Here is a 27,694-nt window from a genome sequence, read left to right on the forward strand (position 1 = left end):
CAACCCAAGTCCAGAAGGGAAGTTAGGGAATTTCTGGGAGCAGCCGGATTCTGCAGAATTTGGATTCCAAATTTTGCACTGATGGCGAAACCCCTTTACCAGGCCACAAAGGGGGGTGAAAAGGAACCATTTGAATGGGGACCTACTGCTCAACAATCCTTCATTGCTATAAAGAAAGCCTTACTCCAAGCCCCTGCGTTAGGCCTTCCTGATGTGGAGAAACCTTTCTCACTGTATGTCCACGAGCGACAGGGGGTTGCTCTGGGTGTGCTGACCCAGATGATGGGATCCTGGCAGAGGCCTGTTGCATACCTGTCTAAACAGCTGGATGGAGTGGCTAAAGGATGGCCAGCCTGCATGAGGGCTATTGCAGCAACAGCCTTACTGGTCCAGGAAGCTGATAAGTTGACCTTGGGGCAAGAACTGGTTGTTAAAGTCCCCCACGCAGTTCTCACCCTTATGGAGTATAAGGGCAATCATTGGTTTACAAATAACCGCATGGTTAAGTACCAAGCTAGCTTGTGTGAGAATCCACGGATACACCTGGAAACAGTGGCTACATTCAATCCTGCCACTCTTTTGCCAGCATCTGAGGGACCACCGGATCATGACTGTATCCAAACCATGGATGAAGTGTACTCCAGTCGACCAGATCTTAAAGATGTTCCTTGGAGGGACCCAGATGTAATTTATTTCACAGATGGAAGCAGTTATGTGGAGAACTCCAAGCGATTGGCAGGCTATGCTGTGGTGACAGAGGACAAGGTGATAGAAGCAAGGGCCCTGCCCCAAGGAACTTCAGCCCAGAAAGCAGAACTTGTGGCCCTCATACGAGCTCTGGAGCTAGCAGCAGGACTGGTGACCAATATTTATACTGATTCCAAGTATGCCTTCACAACTCTACATGCTCATGGAGCTTTGTATAAGGAAAAGGGACTCATAAATGCCGCAGGCCAACCTGTTAAGTATGGACCTGAAATACTTCAGCTGCTAGAGGCTGTTTGGGCCCCTAAGAAGGTAGCTGTCATTCACTGCAGGGGACACCAAAGGATAGATACTCCAGTGGCCCGAGGGAATCGCCATGCTGATCGGGTGGCCAAGGAAGCTGCTCGAGGACCCCCAGCAAGTACTGTGACTCCCCTGTTCCAAATTCGACTGCAAGAATGGACGCCTATGTACACCCAAATGGAAGAGAAATGGGCTCAAGAGGAAGGTGCAGTAAGGAGACCTGATGGCTGGTTACATCTCCCTGATACCAGAGTTCTGGTGCCACGCCACCTAGCTTGGCCTGTAGTGTCTCAAGCTCATGATCTGTCACACTTAGGGAAAACAGCACTAGCCCGCCTACTCAGTCGAGTAGTGGTGCTGGAAGGATTGGATAGTCTGGTTGCCACTGCCTCTGCCCGATGTACTCTCTGTGCCCAGAATAATGCTCGTCAGGGACCCCGTATTCCACCAGGAGTTCAGTCCAGGGGACTAACACCCTTTGAGTCCCTAGTTATAGATTTCACAGAAATGCCCAGGAGCGGTAGGCTCCGATACCTCTTGATCATGCTCTGTACCTTTTCTGGGTGGGTGGAAGCATATCCTACAGTCACTGAGAAAGCCACAGAAGTAGCTCGAGCCCTCCTTAGGGATGTCATCCCCAGGTACGGACTGCCCCTTGCCATAGGTTCAGATAATGGTCCCGCTTTTGTTGAAGCTACACTTCAGGCCCTGTCCCGCGCATTGCACATTACTTGGAAATTGCATTGTGCCTACCGTCCCCAGAGTTCAGGGCAGGTTGAGCGGGCAAACAGAACCTTGAAAAATAGTCTAGCAAAGATTTGTCAGGAAACCCAACTGAAATGGCCACAGGCACTGCCACTAGCCCTCTTCCGCCTCCGATGCACCCCAACTAAAGGAACAGCCCTCTCTCCCTTTGAAATTGTGTATGGGAAGCCCCCAGCCATTTTGCAGGGAATTAAGGGAGACATAGGGATTTTAGGGTCTGCCCAGGTACAGGAGCAGGTAGCCCTCTTGGGCAAGATAATTTCTGAGCTTCAGTCTTATGTGAGAGAAATAAACCCTGTCCCCTTCCAGGCTCAGGTACATTCCTTCCTGCCAGGGGATAGAGTTTGGGTGAAAGACTGGAGGCTCCAGCCTTTGGGGCCCCGATGGAAAGGACCTTTTACTGTTTTGCTTTCTACCCCTACAGCTGTGAAGGTCGCAGGGATAACTCCATGGGTCCATTGGTCTCGAATTAAGTCTGCTGACCAGACTGAGCCCTGCACGGATCAGACGGAGCCTAAAGAGTGGAGAACAGAAAGTGATCCAGCGGAGCCATTGAAGTTGCGCTTGACCTGAACCAAAGAATCTACTAGCTGAAAAGAAGGGTCAACTGCATACTGCAGGAGCTGCTGAACTTCGGCTTCACACTGAGACTCTTTCTTGCCCTGATTCTGGCTTTCTTGGAATTTGAGAGCTTGATCCTTGTCAGTTGAGGGTCTATCCCAACTGGTATAAGAACTCAAAGACTGAGAACTTTATATTAGAATAATCTGTGATTCGCACAGACTGTTGAAATATTATTGCTTAATTAGTTTGCTGTATTTGTTTTAGATTAGGAAGAAAGAAAATGTTAGTAGTTTGGATGCTTTTGTTGTTTTCTACTCCTTGCCTCCTTTTTCCTAATACCCCAACTCGCTCCAACCTTTGGTTACACTCTGTCCAGGAACTAATTAGCCAGGCAAAGATTACTTCCCCTTGTATTGTGTGTTCCCGATTTTCTCCTTATACTACAGATGTCCCAGCTGTACCTGTCCCTGTGCAGCTCCCAGCTCTTATACCTCCCTACTTTTCGAGTTCAGGCCCTTGGAGCCAGGATTATACTTGGTGGTCCTTTTATAATGCTACCTCCCCCTCTGAATCTTCTCTAAGGCCAGTCTTTACGTCTCCCTATCCAGCTTCTGGAGTGTTTTGTTTAACAAGAAGCATCTCAACTGTTCTTCCCATTCCCTGTAACTATACTAATGTTCTCCCAGAAAAAGGGGAATCTGTGTGGGTAGTCTCTCCAGGTACTCCTATGTGCCCTACTACCATACCTGCAGATTATGACCAAGGTGATTATCTGGCTCCTAACCTTACTACTGAGAAGACTATAGTGTCCCGGCCTATTTTCTACTTTCATAAGTCCCCGGGGTATGAAAGGGTTGCAACATATGAGCAGTCTGTCACAATTGGGGATTGGCACCTATGGTGTACAAAGTCTCCATTTCTTCTTAGTTCCCCCTGGGATAGGGGCTCGCATTATGGGCATCCTAATGTCCATCCTGTGCCAACATTTATTGGGAACTTTCCTCGCCCTCTCCTTGGTCATTACTGGCTTTGTGATAATGTCCTCCACATGATTCTTCCCTCCACATATGATTTTTGTGTATTGGTAACCTTGAATTATTTTCCTAAAGTTATTCCTCTCCTCAGGCCACCATCCCCGCACCGCTCTAAGCGAGAGGCCTTGTCCTTACCTTCCTCCGTTGCCACAGAGGATGAGGCGATTGAATTAGCCCTCCAGTATATTAACTCTACTTATCCTCTGACTAAAAAGAGACTTGTAGCCCTTTCTGCTACGGCCTGGATTCCAATTGGGGGTCCGGTAGCGGGTATTACTGAACTGGGCATGGCTACCCGGAGACTTCAGTCTCTACTCCATGTTTTAGTTCATGAGCTGAACGTGGTAGTCAATGCATTGCAGGATCAAATTAATGAATTAAGTATAGTTTCTCGGTATAACCGTATGGGTCTTGACTATCTCTTTGCATCCCAGGGTGGCCTCTGCACAGTGCTAAATTCTTCAGAGTGCTGTACCATTGTCATAAATAGGACGCATGTAGTTAGGCATGCTATGGATAAAGTCCTACAGTTGGCCAGCCTTAATGTGGAGGATTACCGAGGAGGATTAGACCTTACCTCCTGGTGGTGGTCATTGACCTCATGGATACGTCCCTTGTTCATTTCCCTAATAGTCTTAGTTTTAGCAGGGTTGTTGTTTTGTTTCCTGGCCTCATGTGCTTCGGCAGTATGCCGTCGGACCTTAACAAGTAGGGTAATGGTGATTCACAAGCCTATTCCTAGTTAGGATCACTATAATCTCCAGAGTTTGAGTTGTGAGACTTATCTCTGCATAAGCTGATTTTAGTCTCAAAGGGGGGAATGAGACAGCATGGGCATAATTATACATATATAAGAAATTATATTAAGTGTTAATTCTGTTTAAAAATCTGGGGTTAAAAGCTTGGTGGTTGAATTCAACTTTTTCATCCTGCAAGTGAAGGAATGCCAGCTGGATTTAATTACTTAGAAAGGTCAGAGACAGAAACTTTCTTTGACCCCTTGTGAGTGATGGATTGCTAATGCTAGCTAGCACATCTGTATACTATTATGAATGAACAAAGCATGAGCCAGACATACTGTAGTTTAAAGTTGGTTAAATAATTTTAGAAGTTCTTGATATGTAGATTTTGTTATAAGGAATACTGATTCTGTGTATTTTAGAATATGTCTTATTTTAGAATATGTTTATTCTGTGTAGTTAATATGTAGAATACCTTTTTTAATCTAATGTTTGTTCAACTCTTTGCCTTACGTTCTGAGTAGGGCTGCAGTGAAAAGGTCAGCATATGGTTTGAGTTTTCTGCAGTCCTGGCTGGTTTAATGTATGGAGCTGATAGGTGAAAAGGGTCAAGAAAAAGTCTTGATTAATTATAGGTAAATGTAGGGATGGTCCTGAAAGTAATAACAAACTATAGCTGTATGCCATTAAGTAAGACTGGCCCTTGACCCCTTAATGAATGCCAGAGTTCAGTTAGTAGTTAGTATGAAGTTGACTAGGAATATGAGAAATTAATCATAATGAAAATGTAAGAGACTGGTGCCATATTGTCTGGTTTGAGGGGCCCCAGGTCATAGGTCAGTTTGAGAAATATCAAACCTATGTAACTGATATTTTTAAAGTAATGATTGGCTGAGGCAAGGTAACCAATCTATTCTTTACCATCTGGAAAGTAAGGGGGGCTAGAGGTTAGAACTGTATATAAGAGGGAGCAGAAGCAGCTTACGTCAGAAGGAACAGACAGAAGAAGGAGAGCTGAAGGAAGACAGACAGCAGCAGAAGAGAAGCAGCTGAGACAGAAGCCATAACATCCAGAGAGCTGAGAGAGAGAGAAGAGAGCTAGAACTGATGTCCTACTCTGTTTGCTGGCAAATAAAGAAGATTTCTCCCTCATTCTGGTGTGTGCTGCTTGACTCCTGAAGTACCACAGATTCTGCTAACAATAGGGGTAATTCATGCATCCATTCCTGCAACAGTGTTAGGACAGAAGTGCTAAAAAGCTGACCTAGAATGAGCAGCAGCAGCAGAGCTGGGTCCACAGTACATAGGCTTCTATTACACTGATTGCAAATTCAGCCTTAGCAGAAGGTTAAACAGGAGTTGAGAAAACTCAATCCGGAGTTAAGCTTAGATGAGACTAGAATCCCTGTGTAAGGCCTAGGACTGCACAGAGGCAGGAAAGCTAAGTTACTTACCTGTAGCAGGTGTTCTCTAAGGACAATAAGCATGTAGTCTCACATGTGGGAGACATCATCCAAGAAGCCCATTGTGGACACTGCCATAGTGCACTGTCACTTTAAAACTTTGAAGCAGTGCACCCACCGTACCTGCACAGGTTCCTTCCTGCCCAGCGCTCATGCACAGGACCAGCAGTACAGTACTAAAGTTAAGAAGACAACTCCAAAAGGAGACAGGAGGGAAGTGAGAATATATGCCTGCTGTCCTCGGAGAACACCTGCTATAGGTAAGCAACTTGGCTTTCTCCGAGGACACGGAGGCATCATATTCTCACGTGTGGGACTCACTAGCTGCCAGGCTCACAATATAGCGAAGGTACTTACCTGTAGCAGGTATTCTCCGAGGACAGCAGGCTGATTGTTCTCACAATTTGGTCAACGTCCACGGCGGCCCAGGAACTGGTAAACATTTTGCAAGCAAAATAAAGAAAACTTTGTGGAACATTTCGTTGTGCGAGCAACGCGATTTGCGCATGTGCGAACATGCCTCTCTAGTTTAATCAAAAAGCATAAACACAAGAACAACAACAACTTCAAAGGGGAGGAGGGTGGGTTTATGAGAACAATCAGCCTGCTGTCTTCGGAGAATACCTGCTACAGGTAAGTATCTTCACTTTCTCCGAGGACAAGCAGGCTGCTTGTTCTCACAATTCGGGTATCCATAGCATCCAGGCTCACCAAAAACAATTAATATTGGTCAATTAGGCCTCGCAACTGAGAGGACATAACAAAAATTGACCTGAAACCAAAATCAACTAACAGAGTGCAGCTTGGAACAGAATCAAAATGGGCCTAGGGGGGTGGAGTTGGATTCTAAACCCCAAACAGATTCTGCAGCACTGCCTGCCCAAACTGACTATCGCGTAAGGTATCTTGCTGAAGGCAGTAGTGAGATGTAAATGTGTGGACTGATGACCATGTCGCAGCTTTGCAAATCTCTTCAATGGAGGCCAACTTTAAGTAGGCCACTGACGCAGCCATGGCTCTAACATTATGAGCCGTGAAGTGACCCTGTAAAGTCAGCCCAACTTGGGCATAAGTGAAAGAAATGCAATCTGCTACCCAATTGGAGATTGTGCGTTTTCCGATGGCAACTCCCCTCCTGTTGGGATTGAAAGAAACAAACAACTGGGCAGACTGTCTGAAGGGCTTCATCCGCTCCACGTAAAAGGCCAATGCTCTCTTGCAGTCTAAGGTATGTAAGCTGCTTTTGCCAGGGTGGGTATAAGGACGGGATAAAATGTTGGCAAAACAATTGACTGGTTCAGATGGAACTCCGACACCACCTTTGGCAGGAACTTAGGTTGCGAGCGGAGGACTACTCTGTTGTGATGAAATTTGATTTAAGGTACATGAACTACCAAGGCCTGAAGCTCACTGACTCTATGAGCTGAAGTAACAGCCACCAAGAAAATGACCTTCCAGGTCAAGTACTTCAGATGGCAGGAATTCAATGGCTCAAAAGGAGCTTTCATCAGCTTGGTGAGAACGACGTTGAGATCCCTTAACACCGGTGGAGGTCTGACAGGGGGCTTTGACAAAAGCAAACCTCTCATGAAGCGAACAACTAAAGGCTGTCCAGAGATCGGCTTACCTTCTACACGCCGATGATAAGCATTAATCGCACTAAGGTGGAGTCTTGAGACCAGACTCTGACAAGTGTAGAAGGTATTCAAGCAGGGTCTGTGTAGGACAAGAAAGAGGATCTAGGGCCTTGCTGTCACACCAGATGGCAAACCTCCTCCGTTTGAAAAAGTAACACCTCTTGGTGAAATCTTTCCTGGAAGCAAGCAAGACTCGAGAGACACCCTCTGAAAGACCCAACGAGGTGAATTATAAGCTCTCAACATCCAGGCCATAAGAGAAAGAGACTGGAGGTTGGGATGTAGAAGCAACCCCTCGTTGTGGGTGGTGAGAGTTGGAAAACATTCCAATCTCCACGGTTCCTCGGAGGACAACTCCAGAACAAGAGGGAACCAAATCTGGCGCAGCCAGAAAGGAGCTATCAGAATCATGGTTCCGCAGTCTTGCTTGAGTTTCAGCAAAGTCTTCCCTACTAGAGGTATGGGAGGATACGCATACAGAAGGCCTGTTCCCCAATGTAGGAGAAAGGTATCTGACGCTAGTCTGTCATGGGCCTGGAGCCTGAAACAGAACTGGGGGACTTTATGATTGATCTGAGTGGCAAAAAGATCCACCGAGGGGGTGCCCCATGCTCAGAAGATCTTGCGGACTACACCCATGTTCAGTGACCACTCATGCAGTTGCATTATCCTGCTCAGCCTGTCGGTCAGACTGTTGTTTACGCCTGCCAGATAAGTGGCTTGGAGAAACATGCCGTGATGGCGTGCCCAAAGCCACATCTGGACAGCTTCCTGACACAGAAAGTGAGAACCGGTGCCCCCCTGCTTGTTGGTGTAGTACACGGCAACCTGGTTCTCTGTCTGAATTAAGATTACTTGGTTGGACAGCCAATCTCTGAAAGCCTTTAGACCATTCCAGATCGCTCTTCATTCCAGAAGGTTGATGTGCAGACCTTTTTCCTGAAAGGACTAAGCTCCTTGAGTGTGAAGCCCATCTATTTATTTATTACATTTGTACCCCGCGCTTTTCCATCTACATGAGCTCCCCACCCCAGGAGGGATGCATCCATCGTCAGCACTTTTTGAGGCTGAGGAATTTGGAATGGACGTCCCAAGGTCAAATTGGGCCGAATCATCCACCACTGCAACGAATTCCGAAAGTCGGTGGACAGTTGGATCACATCCTCTAGACTGCCCACAGCTTGATACCACTGGGAAGCTAGGGTCCACTGAGCTGATCTCATGTGTAAACGCGCCATGGGAGTTACGTGAACTGAGGAGGCCATATGCCCCAGAAGTCTCAACATCTGCCAAGCCGTGATCTGTTGAGATGCTCGAACCATAGACACTAGGATCAGGAGATTGTCTGCCCTCGCCTCGTGGACAAAAGCTCAAACTGTCTTCATTTTCAACAGTGCTCCAATGAACTCCAATTTTTGAACTGGGGTGAGATAGGACTTGGTATAATTGATCACGAACCCCAGTAGCTCTAGCACCTGAATAGTCATTCGCATGGACTGCAGAGCGCCCACCTCCGATGTGCACTTCAACAGCCAATCGTCGAGATAAGGAAAGACATGCACTCCCAGTCTGCGTAGCGATGCTGCAACTACAGCCAGGCACTTGGTAAACACTCTGGGCGCAGACACTAGACCAAAGGGCAGTACACAGTACTGAAAGTGCTGCGTTCCTAGCCAAAACCGAAGATACTTCCTGTGAGCTGGAAGTATTGAGATATGGGTATAAGCATCCTTTAAGTCCAGAAAGCATAGCCAATCATTTTCCTGAATCATGGAAAGAAGGGTGCCCAGGGAAACCATCCTGAACTTTTCTCGGACTAGATAATTGTTCAGGCCCCTTAGGTCTAGGATGGGACGCATCCCCCCTGTTTTCTTTTGCACAAGGAAGTACCTGGAATAGAATCCCAGCCCTTCTTCCCCTGGTGGAATGGGTTTGACTGCATTGGCCTTTAGAAGGGCGGAGAGTTCCTCTGCAAGTACCTGCCTGTGCTGGGAGCTATAAGAATGAGCTCCCGGTGGGCAATTTGGAGGTTTGGATATCAGATTGAGGGTGTATCCTAACCGGACTATTGAAGAACCCACCGGTCGGAGGTTACGAGAGGCCACCTTTGGTGAAAAAACATCAACCTCCCTCCTACCGGCAAGTTGTCCGGCACGGACACTTTGACAGAGGCTATGCTGAACTGGAGCCAAAAGCCGGTCCCTTGCTTTTGCTGGGGAGCAGAATGGGCCTTATATGCACGCTGTTGACGAGAACGAGCTCACTGGGGCTGAGCCTGGGCAGGCCGCCGAGAAGCAGGAGTGTACCTACGCCTAGAGTAGGAATCGGGAGCACTTCTGTTCCCTCCAAAAAACCTCCTAGATGAGGAGGCTGAAGCAGAAGGGGCCCGGTGGGAGAAAGAATCCATAGCATCATAATGCTTTTTAATCTGATTAACAAAATCCTCTACTTGCTCACCAAAAAGGTTACCCCCCACCCCCGGTAAGGAACATCCGCCATCCGCTGCTGGACCGAATGATCCAAGTCAGAGACACGCAGCCATGAGAGTCTGCGCATCACTATACCTTGGGCAGTGATCCTGGATGCTACATCAAAAGTGTAGAACGTACCCTTGGCCAGGAATTTTCGACACGCCTTCTGCTGCCTGACCACCTGGCGAAAAGGTTCGGCCTGCTCTGGAGGGAGTGCATCAACCAAGCTTGGAGGGAGTGCATCAACCAAGCTTGGAGGGAGTGCATCAACCAAGCTAGACAGCTGCCTCACCGAGTTCCACAAGTGGATGCTCATGAAGAGCTGGTATGTTTGGATTTTGGCAGTGAGCATAGCGGCCTGATACGCCTTCCTCCCAAAAGAGTCCTAGATTCTCTGCCTGGGGGCGCCGAGGCATAGCCCCTAGTACTCTTGGCTCTTTTGAGAGTGGAGTCCACCACCATGGAATTGTGAGGTAGCTGAGACCTCATCAATCCAGGCTCCCCATGAATCCGATATTGGGATTCAGTCTTTTTCAGGATCACGGGATAAGACAGAGGGAACAACGAGTTTCGCATAAGGACTTCCTTCAGTACATTATGCAAAGGAGCCATTGCAGCCTCTCTAGGCGGAGAAGGATAACCCAGGACCTTGAGCATCTCAGCCCTGGGCTCATCCTCAACTTCCATAGGGAAGGGAATAGCCACAGCCATTTCCCGGACAAAGGAGGTGAAGGATAGACTCTCTGGTGGAGAAAGTCTCCCTTCTAGTGGAGGGGAAGGTTCAGAAGGAATCCCATAGGACTCGTCAGAAGAAAAGTACCTGGGATTCTCCTCTTCCTGCCACGAATGCTCATCTTCAGTTTCGGACAAGACATCCCTCAGAGCAGTCTGAAACTGAGCCTGCCTCGATGCCAAGGAACGACGTCCTCAATGGCAGTACCAAGAAGTCAACGCCTGTCTGGACTCTGGTGAAGCTTCCTCCACCGACGTCGAAGGGGTGTCGACCTGAGTGGCAGCCGACACCGATGCCGCAGTCGGCACCGAGGTCGGGGTCCTCACCACAGGCAAAGGGCCAGATGCCGCTGCAGCAGATGGTACGGAAGGCGCAAGCACCCCTGACACCGAAGCAGACTGGCGCAGTAACCCTTCCAGATGCTCTGGAAGCAAGGCCCTGATGCGCTTGTTGAGAGCCGCTGTCGGACAAGCTGCGGGGTCGGTAAAGGAGCCGGTGGCAGAATCTGTCGAGGCTTGGGAGCAGGTACCGGGCTGTTAGACCGACGCATCGGCACCTCCTGAAGAGAGGGAGAGCGATCCTCTCGGTGCCAACGCTTCTCGGGTGCCAAATCCCTCGATGCCCCAGAGCTCCTGGCACCGTGTGTCGAAGGAGAACGATGACGGTGCTTCTTCGCCTTCGCTTGACGCCAGTCATCGAGACTCCTCAGTACCGTTGAGAAAGATGTGGAATCTTCCCGTCTCCTCGGGGTTGGGTCCAACGAAGGTCGGTCCCGGGCGGCCTGCATAACAGGAGGCCTCGAGACAGGTGGAGACCAACTCGATGCCTCACTGCTCACAGCACGAGTTGGTCGTTCCGCAGCCATTACCTTCGCTCCCGACGTTGATGAGTCCCTCGATATCGATGCTGCCGACCTCGGTACCGATGTCGACGTCAAAGAACCAGACCGAGCCCCAAAAAGCTCTCGTTGGGCTTCTCGAGATGCTTGGGTCCATTTCTTCATGCGAAAACACAGACTGCAAGCGGCTGGGCTATAGTCGGGCCCAAGGTACTGGATACACCAAGCGTGGGTATCGGTACCCGAGATGGTCCAGTTGCACCGAGTACAACGTTTGAAGCCGCTGGGTGTGTTCAATGACATGGAAGGAAAAACGGCTTCGGCGAAATTAACAACGCAATCGTGCCAAAAAAGTAAAAGGCACAAAAGGGGAAAATCCCAACTGCGCAGCCTAAGGCCGCGTCGAAAAGAAAGAAAACTTAAAAAGTGCCAAAAAACTAAGAAAAAAAATACAGTTTATTGTTGTTTTTTTAAAAGAACAAATAACGATATAAGAAAAAAAATATTAAAAGAATCGTCAAGACTCTCTTTCCTGCGCCAGCGAAACGAACAGGGAAAAACCTCTTCACCTCACCGCGGACAAGAAAAAAAACTGAGTGGGAACATTCACGTGACGGGTGGGAAGTTGTCCATGCATGTGCGGGGGCGTGCGCTAAAAGGCTCTGACAAAACTTTTTAAATTTTGCTGTAGAAAAATTTGCCATTTCCTGGGCAGCCGTGGACACCGACCCACATGTGAGAACAAGCAGCCTGTTTGTCCTCAGAGAATAATAAAATTTTACCAATTTTTATTACTTTTACCTAGTTACTTCTGATGCTTGCAGTTAAAAGTAAAAAGTAAAACTGGCAGAGACACCTAAATGATAATTCCTCAGTAGACCAAATGAAACAGCAAAACCTGGAACAGGATTTTGCTATTGCAAACCTCGTCACACAAACAGTGGATCATCTCATCTTAAATTTTTGGTGTTCAGAGAGTACAGCCTATGAGAACAGTAGAGTTGCCTGTTTTGTTGAACTGGTTACTAGTCTCCAGCCAAATAGAACAGTGATGCATTTGGTCACTTTGAAGCGGAGATGAAGCTGAAGCTAGTTACAATTCTTGGTGAACATACATACATGTCTCTATCACAACAGACTACTGGACATCCCATGGAAATTTTTATATTGGTGTGACAGTCCACTGGATTGATAGTCTGCTTGTCTGGCCTTAAGACTGAAGAGTTTCCATACATTTGACATTCTTGCATCAGTTCTTGAAGATATTCAGAGCTTGCCACCAGTTGAAAAATAGGACAACAATAGACAATGATTTCAACTTTGTTAAAATCTTCTCTGTAATTGGACAGTATGACAATGATAACAAAGATGAAGATGCAAGTGAAGAATTAACACTACTACTAATGCAGGTGATAATGACAACGATGATGATAAAGCATTTTTTGCTATAAGGAAGTCAAATGCTTCAGACAGATTCCTTTGATCAATACCTGCAGACCCAGTTAAAAGGAATCAGTAATATTGCAGCCTGGCCCGATTTGAAGGAACTTTTTATCAGACTGAACAATCCACTTCCTGATAGTGCAGTTGTTGAACACCTTTTTAGATGTGATGGATTAATGACTCACAAGCACACTCACTTGAGTGACAGTCATTTTCAAAAATTAGTTTTACTAAATGCGAAGTAGATTGATTTATAGAGCAATAAATTGTTGGGATAAAAATGTTAACAATAGCTGCATTCAAATCAAATCAATTCTTGTATACCGCTAATATCCCCTTTCCGAGGTTCAATGCGGTTTACATGCTAGGTAAGACAAAAGCCGATAATGTTGGTATGAGAACAATTAGAGACCATTGGTGTAATGCATGAGACCAAAAACATTATAGGAAGGGATAATGGATGATACTAGGAGGTAGAAGTCAATGGATTGTTATGAAGCAGTCTTTGGGAAGAGAAAGAACTTTAGGCCTCTTCCTGAAGCTAAGGTAGCTGTTTTCTGTTCTGATGGCAATAGGTAGAGAGTTCCATATTTTAACTCCAAGTACAGGGAACAGAGAGCTGAAAAGCTTCTGATTTCGAATTGTCTTTAAATGAGTTTATCTTGTTGGGCAGACTGGATGGAGCGTACAGGTCTTTATCTGCTGTCATTTACTATGTTACTATGTAGACTGGACAAACATAGCGAAGCGGTCTTAGCAGTTCAGAGATGGAACCCTGTAAGATTTGAAAAACTAAACAAGCAGCTTTGAACCTAAGTCTTTCTGCTATGGGAAGCCAGTGCAGTTTGTTAAGATGAGCTGAAACACTAGTATATCTATTCAATCTGTATATTAGTCTTGCAGCTGTATTCTGTATGATTTGCAGTTTTTCTGATATTGACATTTAATAGCAAGAAATAGAACATTACAATAATCCAAGTGAGGTAGGACTAACATTTGAACTAGTAGTGCAAAGACTTTTTGGTAGAAGAATGATCTGACTAGACGTAGCTGTTTCATTTTGAATACTGTTTTCTTCCATAGCTGGTTAATATGGGAAGAGAAGGTGTGTGAAGAATCAAGCAAGACCCCTAGTAATCTGGTTTCAGACTCAACTGTAAAGCTTTGACCACTGGACAAAGATATTGATGATGGGACCTCAACTCCCTGATTAGGAACCACAGCACCTTGGTTTTTTGTGCATTCAATTTCAGTTTATTGGTTAGAGCCCAGGTGCTAGCAGCAGTCATGCCATTCGCTACAGACTGAGTTGTATCTTTTTTTTATCCTGTCACTGGTTAAAGAAGCAGGATGTCATCTGCGTGTTGACCTATAAGTGCATTCACTCTGCAGCCCCTCACTACCTCTCCACCCTCATCTCTCCCTACACTCCTTCCCTAGAACTCCGTTCACTAGGCAAATCTCTCCTAATTGCACCCTTCTCCTCCATCGCTAACTCCAGACTCCGCTCCTTCTATCTCGCTGCACCTTATGCCTGGAATAGGCTTCCTGAGCCATTACGTCTAGCTCCATCCCTGGCTGCCTTCAAATCCGGGCTAAAGGCCTACCTGTTTGATGCTGCTTTCGACTCCTGACTTGTAACTTTTATCTTAACCTTATGTGTCCTTCTGTCTGTCCTTCCCTTATCCTTTTTGGTCCTGTCTGTTTGTCCTGATTTAGATTGTAAGCTCTTTTGAGCAGGGACTGTCTTCTTCATGTTCAATTGTAAAGCGCTGCGTACGACTGGTAGCACTATAGAAGTGATTTATAGTAGTAGTAGTAGTAGTAGGATAACAGTAGTTCATTAAGACCCAGGTGTATTGAGGCAAGGGATGACATAAAGAGATTGAACAGGAGAGTGGAGATCCCTGGGGGACCCTGAAGTTAGGAGACCAGTAGTTGAAAAGTTGGTTGTTCTGCTTGACAGAATAGCTTCGATTTGAAAGGAATTCACTGAACCAATTGATCATAGTCCCTGTTATTCCTATCTGCTCCAGGAGTTCGAGTAGCAATGTGTGGTCAACCACATTGAACGCCACCAATATATCAAGTTGGAGAAGAATTACTTGGTCACCTTCGCATTGGTGTTGTTTGACAGATGTAGTTAGCAATAGCAGCAATGATTCCATACTATGTGGCGATCTGAAGCCAAATTGTGACCAGTATAATACAGAAAATGTTTCCACATATAAATAGAGTTGTTTACTGATATAGGTTTCTAATACTTTAGTAAAAACAGGTATGCTTGCAACTGGATGGAAGTTTGCAGGCGATGTTACATCTAGCCATAAGTACATAAGTATTGCCATACTAGGAAAGACCAAAGGTCCATCAAACCCAGCATCCTGTTTCCAACAGTGGCCAATCCAGGTCACAAATACCCGACAAGATCCCAAAAATGTACAAAACATTTTATACTGCTTATCCCAGAAATAGTGGATTTTCCCCAAGTCCATTTAATAACGGTCTATGGACTTTTCCTTTAGGAAGCGTCCAAACCTTTTTTAAACTCCACTAAGCTAACCGCCTTTACCACATTCTCTGGCAACGAATTCCAGAGTTTAATTACACGTTGAGTGAAGAAACCTTTTCTCTGATTCATTTTAAATTTACTACTTTATAGCTTCATTGCATGCCCCCTTGTCCTAGTATTTTTGGAAAGCGTGAACAGACGCTTCACATCTACCCATTCAACTCCACTCATTATTTTATAGACCTCTATCATATCGCCCCTCAGCCGCCTTTTCTCCAAGCTGAAGAGCCCTAGTCGCTTTAGCCTTTCCTCATAGGGAAGTCGTCCCATCCCCTTTATCATTTTTGTCGCCCTTCTCTGCACCTTTTCTAATTCCACTATATCTTTTTTGAGATGCGGCGACCAGAATTGAACACAATATTTGAGGTGCGGTTGCACCATGGCGCGATACAAAGGCATTATAACATCCTCATTTTTGTTTTCCATTCCTTTCCTAATAATACCTAACATTCTATTTGCTTTCTTAGCCGCAGCAGCACACTGAGCAGAAGGTTTCAACGTATCATCAACGACGACACCTAGATCCCTTTCTTGGTCCGTGACTCCTAATGTGGAACCTTGTATGACATGGCTATAATTCAGGTTCCTCTTTCCCACATGCATCACTTTGCACTTGCTCACATTAAACATCATCTGCCATTTAGACTCCCAGTCTCGTAAGGTCCGTTTGTAATTTTTCACAATCCTCCCGCAATTTAACAACTTTGAATAACTTTGTGTCATCAGCAAATTTAATTACCTCACTAGTTACTCCCATCTCTAGGTCATTTATAAATATGTTAAAAAGCAGCAGTTCCAGCAAAGAGCCCTGGGGAACCCCACTAACTACCCTTCTCCATTGAGAATACTGACCATTTAACCCTACTCTCTGTTTTCTATCTTTTAACCAGTTTTTAATCCACAGTAGAACACTACCTCCTATCCCATGACTCTCCAATTTCCTCTGGAGTCCTTCATGAGGTACTTTGTCAAACGCCTTCTGAAAATCCAGATACACAATATCAACCAGCTTACCTTTATCCACGTTTGTTCACCCCTTCAAAGAAATGTAGTAGATTGGTGAGGCAAGACTTCCCTTCACTAAATCCATGTTGACTTTGTCTCATTAATCCATGCTTTTGAATATGCTCTGTAATTTTGTTCTTAATAATAGTCTCTACCATTTTGCCCGGCACCAACGTCAGACTCACCAGTCTATAATTTCCCGGATCTCCTCTGGAACCTTTTTTAAAAATCAACGTTACATTGGCCACCCTCCAATCTTCCGGTACCATGCTCGATTTTAAGGATAAATTACATATTTCTAACAATAGCTCCGCAAGCTCATTTTTCAGTTATATCAGTACTCTGCGATGAATACCATCCGGTCCAGGATATTTGCTACTCTTCAGTTTGTAAAACTGCCCCATTAAATCCTCCAGGTTTACAGAGAATTCATTAAGTTTCTCTGACTTGTCAGCTTCGAATACCATTTCCGGCACCGGTATCCCACCCAAATCTTCCTCAGTGAAGACCAAAGCAAAGAATTCATTTAACAGCAGCGTGAGAACAATTTTGCTAATAGCAGGAGGAAGAAAGCCAGTTTTTTAACAGCTCATTGAGACCATCAAGTAACCAGTTTATTGCTTCCATAGGGAGGGATTTGAGTAGATATTTTGGACATTGATCCAGGGATCAGTTGGCTCGAGAGTATTTCAACAGCAATGATCTTACATCCTCAACTGTTAATGGTTGAAAAGATTCCCAGTTTTGGTCAGTTTTTAGTCCTTGGATTGTAGGAACTTTGGCAATTGAGGCTGAACTACGGGTTGGACTATTTTCCTCTGTTGGAGTAGCTTTAGATAGTTCAGTCCTAATTTGGAGAATAAAAATTGGCGAAATGATTAGCTAGGTCTTGGGTGGAGGGGCATGCTTTCTATGAATATTCATCATCATTACTGGAAGCTAGTATTTTAACTAAGGAGAAAAGTTTGTTGTTGTCAAGATCATCTTCACCTATTTGGCTGCTATAGTACTGATATTTTGAATCAGCAACCTTCTTTTTTAGCATCGGAAGGCTGTAGTTATGGTACTTTTACTTTTTACTCAAAAAGTATTGTATTAGGCAGTAACTTTTTTACTTTCACTTAAGTACATTTTTAATGTGTTCTTCATTGTACTTTTATTTAACTATTAAAATACACATTGATTTTTACTTAGGTACTTTGACCTACTATTTTGAATAACACTGCTTTTAACATATCTCAAAACAGCAATATTCAGATATGGTGTTCCATTCTACATATATGGTTAAAAAAAAATAGGAATTTGGACAGTGTGAATATTAAATCATGCAGAAATGGCTCACTAGATTTTTTCCAGCTCATCAATGCACCCATACCATACATGCTTAAATGCACAGAAAGATACATAGTTCAAAATATGTAAACAAAACCACAACTACAAAGTGATTGTTACTCTGACACCTGTTTGCTATGTTACTTCTTAGACTGTTCATTATTGTTTCCTGTTCCTGTGCACTCTATCAGAAGCACAAATTTGCCTAAATCACAGCTGATCAGAGAATCACTACAGACTAAAGAATACAGAAAAGTATTCATCTACATAACAAGAAAAGTTGTATTAACATCTGCATCTGCTCCTAGTCTTAAAAAAATAGGTGCCTAGACAAAAAGATAAGTTCACAGTGTGGAACAGACTTTTTGTCAGCACCCTCATGGGAATAATCCAGGCGTGCTTCCTCTCCAATGGCACACTGCCAATCAAGGATGAGAAGCTGACAGTTTAAGGGGAGTTGACGATAACATCTACTATTAAGAGTTTTGCTTTCTTAAACTGCAATTGACCTCCATAGACAAAACACATTACATTCTTCCATTTGGTTTCCGTAAATGTTTGGCCTTTGCACACTTTTGCAATTTCCAGTAAATGTAAACGTTCAAAAGAAATCAGTGTTTTAACTCTTGGATATGGGACCTGTTCGCTAGGGCAGCTCAAACACTAACTGCCGAACCCCTCACTATTTTTATTCCCCCCTCCTTTTCTCATTAACATTATAACCATCTTAGGCTCTTTATCCTCTGCCCATAATTTCCCTATTAATATAACCCACCTATGCCAAAAACACTCTCACAGAAAATAACTTGGATAACAGTAGACCACAGCTTAATTTATTAACATCTTTAAAAACATAGCAACATCTTTAAACAACATCACCCCTGAGCTACAGCTACTAAAGTACAAAATAACATTCAAAACCCCCTGCCGCTTCTCGCCTTGTCAGCAAAGCAGCACATCCGCTTCCAGTGTTCCACCACCAATCTTCTGCTTTTGGCTCCGCCACGTCAACAAAAGCCCCAGCTGGTGTGAACCTCCACACCTTTAATCAGGGTCTCCCGACCTGCCTTTTGAATACCTGGCTCATCCCCCATGAGCCATCGTTCTTATAGCTCGAGTTTTCCACCACAGAGGCCTTTGACACCCCTCAAAGACCACACATCAAAAGGAAAGCTGCAGCCTATCAAAGCCCCCCCCCCCTCCAAACTAAACCACTCAAGCAACTCCTGAATATCATTTAGGAAAAGATCCAGGCCAATGTCCACAGGCGAACCCTGTTCCAAGCAAAAATGCTGGCACACTGTGTGTCAACCCATTCATGCCTAATCTGATAGCCCCTTCTCACCATCAACCAGACCCCAATCTGGTGGTTAATTTTGTGCAAGCCCCATCTCCACTTGTGTGATTGTAAGCAAGCAGGCCTGGGAATAAGATCCAACAAAGCCAATCTTGGTAGTAGGAAACCAGAAGAGCACAAAGCACAAATCATCCTTGATGGTGTTGATCAGCCTTTTGCCCATCCAGCTGTTCATCTCATTTCCACCTAAATGAATGATTAATACATATGGATGCCGAGGCTTGCCGCGCACTTGATACAGAAGAGGCAGGAGTTGACACCATCACATTCCGAGCTCCCCCAACCATGAGTTGCGAATCCCCCGATGCATCAGGCCCAAATGAATGCCTCCAGGACGACGCACAACTCTGCATCCAGCCCAGGACTTCCAAAGGAGATAAGAGTGGGTGAGGAGGAAGCAGCAGGAACTCCAAGTAGAGCTGACCACAACAGGAGAAGGAAGGTCCGGTCTCCACAGAGGTCTAGGCAGGCAGAAAACAGAGGTGTCCGAGGTTCAGGCAAGGTGAAAGAACAAGCGCAGCACCAGGAACCACCAAGCAGTAGCTGAGGCATCAGACAGAAGGGAACTCAGCCCAGAACTAGAAGCCGGTGTCTGATGGTCAGGCATGACGTCACCCGCTCCCAGAAGAAAAAGCAGAGGATCCAGAAGGGCAGCCACAATGCCGATTTGCATTGGGTGGCCCGGACCGCACGGGACGAGCGAGCCAGCAGGGGAGGCGCACAGAGCACAAAAGGCAGCGGAAGCGGCACTGGCAGACGGATGTCAGAGCCCCAGCCTGGCAGAAGACAGGCCCAGAGCATCACACAAGAGCAGTAAGGCATCTCCGTGAAAGTATCCCCCCCCCCCCAACCAAAAAGCCGCTCCTCCTCCTCCCCAGTCCAGGCTTATAAGGGTGGCAGGCATGAAAAGACTGGGTTAAGACGAGAGCATGGACATTTTCAGCAGGCTCCAAAGTGCTATCCTCCGGGCCAAAGCCTTTCCAAGAAAGCAAATAGTAGAGATGTCCGAAACCTCTCTTAACATCCAAAATCTCTTGAACTTCAAACTCTGGATCTACTACTACTACTTAACATTTCTAAAGCGCTACTAGGGTTACGCAGCACTGTACAATTTAACATAGAAGGACAGTCCCTGCTCAAAGGCGACATTGAAGGGTGGGCTTTGAGCAAGGATTTGAAGATGGGTAGGGAGGGGGCTTGGCGTAAGGGCTCAGGAAGTTTATTCCAAGCATAAACTTCCTGAGCCCTTAGATAGATCCAGGGTAGAGACAGGAGTCGGAGTGTCAGATGGTTCAGAATGCCACTTGGAAGAAAGGAAGGGCTTCAAGAGTGAGATGTGAAAGGCATTGTAGATTTTCATGGTAGGGGATAGATGAGACTATAAATGACAATTTGGTCTTTTACCGTAAATGGCCCAATGAAGCGAGGGATGAACTTGTAGACAGTAGTCGAAGGAGTAAGAACTTGGTACTAAGCCATACTTTCTGCCCAGGATAAAGGAGGGGTGCCTTTCTTCTTTTCCGGTATGCCTGTTTAAATATATTAGATGCACGTTGAAGCTGTAGATGTACCTCTCTCCAGAGTTCTTGGTTGTCACAAATGACCTGGTGTGCAACCAGTAGTTGGGAATAGGCAGGTGTTGATAAGGATGACGTCCATACAGGATGTAAAAAGGAGACCATAGGGAGCAGTCATGTGTATTGTTGCTGTAGGCAAACGCTGCCCAAGGTAGTAGTGCAGACCAGTTGTCCTGCTATGCATTGACATATATTTGAAGGAAGGTATTAAGAGCCTGATTAATGCGCTCAGTTTGCCCATTAGTGTGAGGGTGATTGGGAGAAGTGAAGCTTGACTCCTAGCAAGGAACACAGACGTCGCAGAACTGGGAGGTGAATTATGTGCCCCCAGTCGCTTTGTATTTGAGATGGTAAGCCATGTAAACAGAAAATACGTTGAATGAAAGCTTGTGCTAAGGTTGCTGCAGATGGAAGTTTGGTCATAGGAATAAAGCGGGCCATTGTGGAAAAATGGTCAGTTACCACCCAGATGACAATATGCCCCTCCAAGGGTGGCAGATCGGTGATGAAATCCTTGGCTATTTCTTGCCAGGGTTCTGTGGGTGGAGGTAGCGGTTGGAGGAGGGTTGCGTGCGGGGAGTCTTGTTTTGAGCTAGGGCTTTTCAGCTTGGAGAAGAGACGGCTGAGGGGAGATATGATAGAAGTGTATAAAATAATGAGTGGAATGGATCGGGTGGATGTGAAGCGACTGTTCACGCTATCCAAAAATACTAGGACTAGAGGGCATGAGTTGAAGCTACAGTGTGGTAAATTTAAAACGAATCGGAGAAAATTTTTCTTCACCCAACGTGTAATTAGACTCTGGAATTCGTTGCCGGAGAACGTGGTACGGGCGGTTAGCTTGACGGAGTTTAAAAAGGGGTTAGATAGATTCCTAAAGGACAAGTCCATAGACCGCTATTAAATGGACTTGGAAAAATTCCGCATTTTTAGGTATAACTTGTCTGGAATGTTTTTACGTTTGGGGAGCGTGCCAGGTGCCCTTGACCTGGATTGGCCACTGTCGGTGACAGGATGCTGGGCTAGATGGACCTTTGGTCTTTCCCAGTATGGCACTACTTATGTACTTATGTACTTATGTACACATCTAGGACAAGTGAGTGCAAAGTGGTGAACACCTTGTGCCATACGTGGCCACCAGTATGTGCGTGACAGAAAGTCTAAGGTCTTCGGATTCCAGGGTATCCTGCCAATTGTGAGAAATGAGCTCAAAGGAGCAGTACCCTCTTAAATCCTGGTTGAGGTTGCGATAGCTACAATCTTGGTGGGATCTAGGATGAATTGAGGCTCTTCCAGGTCTTTAGTCTGGTCAAAGGATCTAGACAAGGCATCAGCATGGACATTTTTCTCTGCAGGACGAAAGGTGAGATGTAGAGCGGCTGAAAACTTACCTCTTCAAACAAGCTTACCCAAACAACCCAACTTTATCCTTGAACTTAATTCCTCACCATCAGCACTACCTACACGCCAATCCTCTCCCTCACATCTCTTCATATTTTTCTACTCTTTATAACTTGAACATCTCTTTATACTTTGTACCATACTTTGTGTCATCTATGTGAATCTTTGTACCATACTTGTGTAACCTCTGTGATACTTTGTAACACAACTTGTAAGCCGCATTGAACTTGCTATTGAGCGGGAAAAAGCGGGGTATAAATGCTATAAAATAAATAAATAAATGAAAATCAAAGCGAGTAAAGAATAAGGACCATCTCGCCTGTCGGGGATTCAGTTTTCTAGCTTCACATAGATATAGTAGATTTTTATAATCCCAATACTTTTCCTCCTTCCTTAAAACAGCCCCCAATATATCTAAAAAGCTTAACACTCCTTAACATCACCCAATCCCAACTCCAGAAACAATTTAATCCTTCCTGCAGAGATGCTATCCCAATTTTTTTGCATCAAAAATTTCAGATCTTCGTAATTCTTTGCCATCCCCCACTCCAAGTGGCCCTCCTTTTTCTTTAGGCAGCAGGTTCCATGACTCACCGTCATCTCTTGTCCACAACAAAAACTCATCTTTGCCTGCCAGTTCACCCTCCTGGTCTTCATTTGAACCTCAGTCCTTGTTCTCTCTTTCTAAAACCCTTTCAGGTATGAAGGTATGAAGAACACATACCCTTTTCCATCCTCGTGGCTGAAAACCACCAAGCTTAATTTATTACCTAAAATTCTCTCTCTCTCATGAAACATAATGCTGTGCTCACTATCTCGCTCGACCCTTCTGCAGCGTTTGACCTTATCAACCACTCCCTACTTTTAGCTCACCTCGTCTCTTTGGGACTCACTGGTTCTGTCCTCTCCTGGTTTTCCTCTTTCCTAACAAATCATTCACATAAGATTACTACTCTCTCCTCAACATCGCTCTCTCGCCCTTTAGACTGTGGGGTCCCCCAGGGCTCCATTTTATCCCCTCTCCTTTTCAATCTCTTTCTTAATCCTTTAGCCACTGTCATTCAATCCACTGGTATCTCTTTCCATTTTTATGCTCATGATATTCTTTTAATCTATCCCACAAATCCTTATTTACCATCTTTTACCCCTCTTCAGGATTGTCTGACAGTGGCTGCTTGATCAAAGTTTAGTTCTTAGTAAAGATAAAATCGCAGCATGCTGGTTTACCGGTGTTCTTCCCACCCCCAATATCCCTCTCATCCTCTTTGGCAGTACTATTCAACCTGTGGATTCCTTTTGCTATTTGAGGGTCATTCTCAACTCCCAACTTTCCTTTGTCCCACAGATTTCCCATCTATGCTAAACTGGCTTTTACATCCTATGTCAACTTCGTTCAGTCAAAAGACATTTTGATCGTAACTCCTTCCACGTGCTACTCTTTTTGTTGCTTGTTACTAGATTGGGCTATTGTAATATAATATATCTGGGTTGCCCTCAATTTCAGCTTAAGAAACTATAGTCCCTTCAGAATACAGCAATCAGATTACTCTGCCATGCCTGCAAATTTGACCATGTCTCCCCCTTCATTTCTTAAACACCATTGGCTCCCTGTCATTAAACGGAAAATCTTTAAAATTCTTACCCTTACTTTTAAAGCTCTTGGAATTGGCCTTCTCTCCTATTTTTCTAGACTCATCATCCAGTACACCCCGACACAGCTCCTTCGCTCTTTAAATGTTAACCATCTCTGTCTCCCCAGTCTTAGATGCACCCAGTTGAAATTCCCTAGGCATCGTGCTTTTTTTCTTCACTGCCCCTTTAAATCCGGGCTGAACTCTCTTTTAAGAAATTTAAATTTGCCCTGAAGACCTCACTTTTCCATCAAGCATTTGACTTCACCTAGATTTTGGACTTTCCTCTAGTTCCTATCACCTTGTCCATTTTTCATCCCCCTCCCCCCTTGTATCTTGAAACCTTTGTTTATTCTTCAGTCTTAATGGTTACTTTCCTATCCAGAATTGTAGTTCCTTTCTTTATTCTCAGTTTGTGTCAATTTTAGCTCTGTGAACTGCTGTGATCTGCCAGTTAGTTTACAGGGGTATAGTAAGTCTCAATAAATACATAAAAATAAATAAATGGAAAGAGGTCAGTTAGAGGTAGAACAACCATGAGTGGGAGAACAGTTGGACACTGTAATGTGATCATTAGTCAGATGAGAGGAGAGAGAAGGGGGTTGTAATTGTATCTGAAATAACTGAATTTTAGAGAGGAAAAACTGTGTTAATACATCAACTGCCAGGGAACCAGAGATGGTATCTCTTCTAACATAAAAACCCTCTACCCCAACCAGGACACCGTATAACTAAAAACTGGCATGTACAGTGAACAGATGTTCATACTTGTTTATGGGTTAACCCTTTATGTGCAGCTCTCTTACTATAATTTTTGTTTCTCTACTAACACATTGTCTGCTTGATTTGTAAAATGAGCTAAGTTACAAAAACATTTTTTTCTTCACTTATTGTAGGGATCCACTTTAAGTCAGTTCTGTGAAGTCAGCATTTTTGTATTATACAATTTGAAATATAAGGGGGTTTTTTGGAGCCCGTGAAGACACAACAGCCCGTGGATTTTCCTTCTCCCACATTACTCCTAACATTTTCTGGGGTGGATGGTTGGGCTTATTGCTGAGGCTTTTTTCCCCTTTTCTTAAAAGAAAGTATGTACCTTAACAAATTATTTAAATGCTCTTCACAGAATGATAGTCATCTACATAAAAATACTCTGTGCCAGCATGTGAGAGATATTTTTGAGTTCATATAGTATTTACACTCTCCATTAATCCTTCTTTGTGACATATCAGTGGCGTAGCCAAGGGTGGGCCAGGGTGGGCCCAGGCCCATTCATTTTGGGCTCAGGCCCACCTAGTAGCAGCACACCTATGATGGCAAGGATCCCCAAGTCCCAGCAGCTGAAAACTTTCAACAACTGTTCCTCCTGCATACCTTGTAAATAGCAGATCTTCGCCTGTAGTGAGCAGCGACTGATACATACTTCTCAAACCAGCCCCACAGCCTTCCCTCTGATATACTTCCACCTATGCGGAAACAGGAAGTTGCATCAGAGAGAAGGCTGTGGGGTCAACGTGAGCAGTGTGTATTAGTTGCTGCTGGTGAAAAGCTGCTATTTAAAAGGTATGCAGGGGATGAGGGGATGTTTGAGAGACCATATGGCATGCAGGCAAGTGAGGGAGAGACCAAATCACTTGTGGGACTACTACTACTACTACTACTACTATTATTTAGCATTTCTATAGCGCTACAAGGCATACGCAGCGCTGCACAAACATAGAAGAGAGACAGTCCCTGCTCAAAGAGCTTACAATCTAATAGACAAAAAATAAATAAATTAGGCAAATCAAATCAATTAATGTGAACGGGAAGGAAGAGAGGAGGGTAGGTGGAGGCGAGTGGTTACAAGTGGTTACGAGTCAAAAGCAATGTTAAAGAGGTGGGCTTTCACTCTAGATTTAAAGGTGGCCAAGGATGGGGCAAGACGTAGGGGCTCAGGAAGTTTATTCCAGGCGTAGGGTGCAGCGAGAAAGAAGGCGCGAAGTCTGGAGTTGGCAGTAGTGGAGAAGGGAACAGATAAGAAGGATTTATCCATGGAGCGGAGTGCACGGGAAGGGGTGTAGGGAAGGACGAGTGTGGAGAGATACTGGGGAGCAGCAGAGTGAATACATTTATAGGTTAGTAGAAGAAGTTTGAACAGGATGCGAAAACGGATAGGGAGCCAGTGAAGGGTCTTGAGGAGAGGGGTAGTATGAGTAAAGCGACCCTGGCAGAAGATGAGACGGGCAGCAGAGTTTTGAACCGACTGGAGAGGGGAGAGGTGACTAAGTGGGAGGCCAGCAAGAAGCAGATTGCAGTAGTCTAAACGAGAGGTGACAAGGGTGTGGATGAGGGTTTTGGTAGAGTGCTCGGAAAGAAAGGGGCGGATTTTACGGATGTTGTAAAGAAAGAAACGACAGGTCTTGGCGGTCTGCTGGATATGAGCAGAGAAGGAGAGAGAAGAGTCAAAGATGACCCCAAGGTTTCGAGCTGAGGAGACAGGGAGAATGAGAGAGCCATCAACAGAAATAGAAAACGGAGTTCTTCTGCCCACCCATCTTGGGCTCAGGCCCACCCAAAATTGGGTGTCTGGCTATGCCCCTGTGACATATACATATTTGACTAAGATTACAAAGAAACATAGAAACATGTAGGCAGATAAAGACCATATGGCCTATCCAGTCTGCCCATCCATGCCATCTACTCTCCCTATTACTCCTTTATAGATGCTATGTACTTGTCCCAAGGTCTCTCAGATTCAGATACTGCTTTCATCTCCACCACTTCCACCAGGAGACCATTCTACGAATTCACCACCATTTCTGTGAAGAAATATTTCCTCAATTACTTCCAAGTCTACCCCCTTTCAACCTTCATCTTATGCTCCCTCATTCCAGAGCTTCCTTTCAACTGAAAGAGACTCGCCTCCTGTGCATTTATACAGCATAGGTATTTAAATAGATCTATCATACCTCCCCTCTCTCTCGCCTTTCTTCCAAAGGACACATTGAGATCTTTAAGTCTGACCTCATATGTTTTATGAGAAGACCACTGACCATTTTAGTACACAATATTCTAAATAAAACCAGGAATCCTAACCGCTAGACCAAATGTGATTCGTAATGACTCTATAGATTTTCTTCCCATTAATACTAAGACACGTCAGGAATCCAGCCTATCAGCTATATTGTTTAACATATATATGCTGCCAATTTGTAAGTTACTCAAGGAACTTGAGGTAGACTACAGATTGTATGCTAATTGATGTGGTATTTTTCTTTTTGTCATGTTAGAAGTGGGGGGCAGCCAGGAAGAGCAGTTTTTGAAATGTAAAATGTAAAGCACAGCTATTTATTTGCAAAGTTATTTCATCACCTGAAGCAGCTGGAGGGTGAAACGGGTGGCCTCCATTGAGAAGGGAAGGCTCAGGTTAAGGTAAGTGCAAGAATGCTCATTTTTAGAAGTAAACATTTAAGTAAAGTTGATTTTTGACACTGATTTTCTTAACGCACAAGGGTGTTGTTACAGTATAAAATGATAGTAAACAGGAGGTTTTTCAGACCAATGAATGAATGTGGAGTCTGAAAGGCAGCAAGTAGATTGATCACAGACAGTGAATATTCTGTGATCTTCTGTGACTACACTAGCTCTGCCTGTCAGAACAGTTTACCCCTTTAGTAAAAGGAAGGGATGTAGTTTTAAGATTCTCAAGAGTGAATGGTCAAAATAATGTGAGCTTTCACCCCCCCCCCCCCCCCCAAGAGGCAGTTTAAAAGCTCCTCCCAACACCAGCAGCCACATTCCATCTTAACACATAGCCCATCTTTTTGGACCAAGCTCTTCCCCAAATACTGCCTAGTTTCATACCAGATCTAAAGCCCTGCCCTTGCACCATTGTCTCATCCAGATTCCCTACCTGCCTCTAGTGTATTAGGTTTGACCTCCAAATGTGTCTTTGTTGGTACCCAACCCAGCTCCTTCTTTGCATTCAAATCTTTATATGTCCACCTACTTTTACACCATGCAAAGCTAGTAAGCCATTGTAATACCCTCTAATACCTTGTTATCCATACCATCAGACTCACTAAAACATTAACCCTTCTCTCCCAAGAACTACATCCTTTGAAGCAAAGGGATACTGCAT

The 27,694-nt window shown here is 44.8% G+C and overlaps 1 protein-coding gene across 3 annotated transcripts in view; it reads right to left on the minus strand.

Annotated features, from left to right (window-relative positions):
* Nucleotides 1–27,694, minus strand: part of SVEP1 (sushi, von Willebrand factor type A, EGF and pentraxin domain containing 1) — a 538,231-nt gene that overhangs the window by 435,554 nt on the left and 74,983 nt on the right. The window lies entirely within an intron of this gene.

The sequence above is a fragment of the Microcaecilia unicolor genome, chromosome 2, assembly GCF_901765095.1.
Source record: "Microcaecilia unicolor chromosome 2, aMicUni1.1, whole genome shotgun sequence".
NCBI classification, from domain to species: Eukaryota; Metazoa; Chordata; class Amphibia; order Gymnophiona; family Siphonopidae; genus Microcaecilia; species Microcaecilia unicolor.